A 2,500-nucleotide genomic window follows, 5' to 3' on the forward strand; every position below is an offset into this window, starting at 1 on the left:
GATTAACGAGCTAAGAAAATTTGCTAAAGTAAACTGGCATAGAAAGACCATAAACAGACGGGGATGGAAGGACGTATCTGAGGCCTTTATCGTGGAGTGGACTAGCAGGCTGTTGTAACCGGAAAATAGCCCAGTGAGGAAAGGAAATAAATAAGGTTCACGAATCTTTTTCAGAGGTGAGATAAAAAATATGAGGTAAAATGGGAAAAATATAGTTAAAATTACCATCCTTTTTGAAATATGGAAACGAGAACAGCTAAATACCTTACCGTGTTTTATGATACTGACGTTAGCTACTCGTGTTCACATTACCTGAAAATAAAACAAAAATTTGTTAACAATAATAATAACATATGATTTATATATCATAGCAATTGTGTGCACATGTGTGTGGGTGTATAGATTTGTATTTTGTACATATGTTTTCTTTGAAATATTATTCCTCTGATTTATGACACCCAGTAGGCTAAGCGTGGCTGGTTGATTCTAGAACTATGGTGGTCAAAACAATTTTTCTTAGATATAGGACGAGAGTTCGAAACCTGGTACGACTGTATGCTATTTCCAGGGTCTAATGATACGCATTGCATAAGGGGGTCGACGAAGGTGGTGGAAATATCAAAGAAAGTGCAGGAAGGGAGGCTGAGATGGTATGGACATCTGATGAGGAGAGATGAGGACCACGTTGGGAGACATACTATGGAGATGGTGGTTCAGGGAAGAAGAAGAAGAGGGAGACCAAGAAAGAGATGGAAGCACTGTGTGAGAGGAGACTTACAGGGGAAGGGGATTGATGAGGCAGAAGCGCAGAATAGAAAAAGATGGAAACGGCTCATCCGCAACGGCGAACCCATATAAAAATGGGAACCAGCTGGGAAGAAGAAGAAGAATGATACGCATTGCCTCTCTATTAACCTTTCCATGGGGATAGGAAGGCATTTCGTGGACCACGTTCGATCCCAGGCTATCGCCCTCAAGTCAAGTCAGCTATAAAGGACATCTGTAAGATACCAGAAGGTTTTACTATTTTGGGCCACTCCCTGTAAGTGAAATTAGCATACAAACATGCGCGCGCGCATATACACACACATACACACACATATGTATATATATATATATATATATATATATATATATATATATATATATATATATGTGTGTGTGTGTGTGTGTGTGTGTGTGTGTGTAAATGTATACAAACACACACACACACACACACACACACATATATATATATATATATATATATATATATATATATATATATATATATATCTGTGTGTGTGCTGTAGACATCTACACAATTAAGTTTTATGTTCAAATCTATAAAACTATGGATAAATAACAAAAGTATAAGCCCGTACCAAAATATATTTCCACGAACTTTTATGTACAAATCTCATTCATTCTACGAAAGCCAAATTAAACAAATAAAAATCGAAATAAAAGATAATTTCACGACATCGTTATACATCTTTTAGAGCAAAGCCTAGAAAACAATGGAAGAAGTAAGCCGTCAAAACACTTAGATGCGCACCAGTGACGTCTGCTGTTTTCCCGAAACAACCTGCAATGGCGGGCGGTTAAGTGGACGTCGTGAGAACACATCTCGTCTGTCATCATTGCTCGTTCTTTGCTGCTTGGTATAATACTGTTTGAAATGAGAGAGAGAGAGAGAGAGAGAGAGAGAGAGAGAGAGAGAGAGAGAGAGATGAGCACGTACGTTGAAAGGTAAAAACATGGAGTCTAAGAGAGCAAGATGTATAAGGACGGAGGAAGATGGAGAAGGCTGACCAGAAACTGCAACCCCATATATAAATGGGAGAAGAAGAAGAAGAAGAAGAAGAGAGAGAGAGAGAGAGAGAGAGAGAGATGAGAGAGAGAGAGAGAGAGAGAGAGAGAGATGCGCGTTTAGTATTATGACACCTCTCTCAGAACATTTAACATTAAAAATAATACTGTATAATTATTCTAAACAAAGAACGTGTGAGTTATAGTAAACAAAAACAAAAAATATCTTGCGATGTAAAGATGAAATAATAAAATATTAAATAAAATTGTAGGCCTATCATTTTATTACTAAAGGCATGGGGATTTACCATTGACTCCTGGTCCGAAAAAAAATCGAGATAAAATACATATACTTAATGTTATCGATAAAAATAAGTTGGGAAATAAAACCTATTATAAATAGATCTGTAATTTTCTATTAAACGTGTTTTTTTTTAAACATTAAAATACTAACAAACAAAAAAAAAAAAGCCCCAAAAATACTCTGGATCAGATAAAATGCAGGCCTTTGGGTAAAAAAAAAAAAAAAAAAAACATTAAAATAAGGCATAAAAAAGTCATATACTCTTAAGGGTATGTGTTATACAGAACCGCTGGAAAAAAAAAATATTCAAAGAAATAATTTAAGAAAAGTATATTCCTTTTGCATGACTCAATAAATGATTCAGGGTGAGACTAGGTCAGTTAGACCGTGGTTAGACTTGCGTCC

The 2,500-nt window shown here is 35.9% G+C and overlaps 1 protein-coding gene across 3 annotated transcripts in view; it reads right to left on the reverse strand.

The window, feature by feature from the left end:
* Nucleotides 1-2,500, reverse strand: part of LOC137631582 (mucin-2-like) — a 53,319-nt gene that overhangs the window by 10,930 nt on the left and 39,889 nt on the right. Inside the window, exon 2 of one of the 3 annotated variants that reach the window (XM_068363430.1) lies at nt 270-312. The exons of the other annotated variants lie outside the window; for them this stretch is intronic. The gene's annotated coding sequence lies outside the window, so the exon portion shown is untranslated. The remainder of the gene's footprint in view (nt 1-269; nt 313-2,500) is intronic. 3 annotated transcript variants of the gene reach the window in all.

This window comes from Palaemon carinicauda, chromosome 40, assembly GCF_036898095.1.
Source record: "Palaemon carinicauda isolate YSFRI2023 chromosome 40, ASM3689809v2, whole genome shotgun sequence".
NCBI lineage: Eukaryota > Metazoa > Arthropoda > Malacostraca > Decapoda > Palaemonidae > Palaemon > Palaemon carinicauda.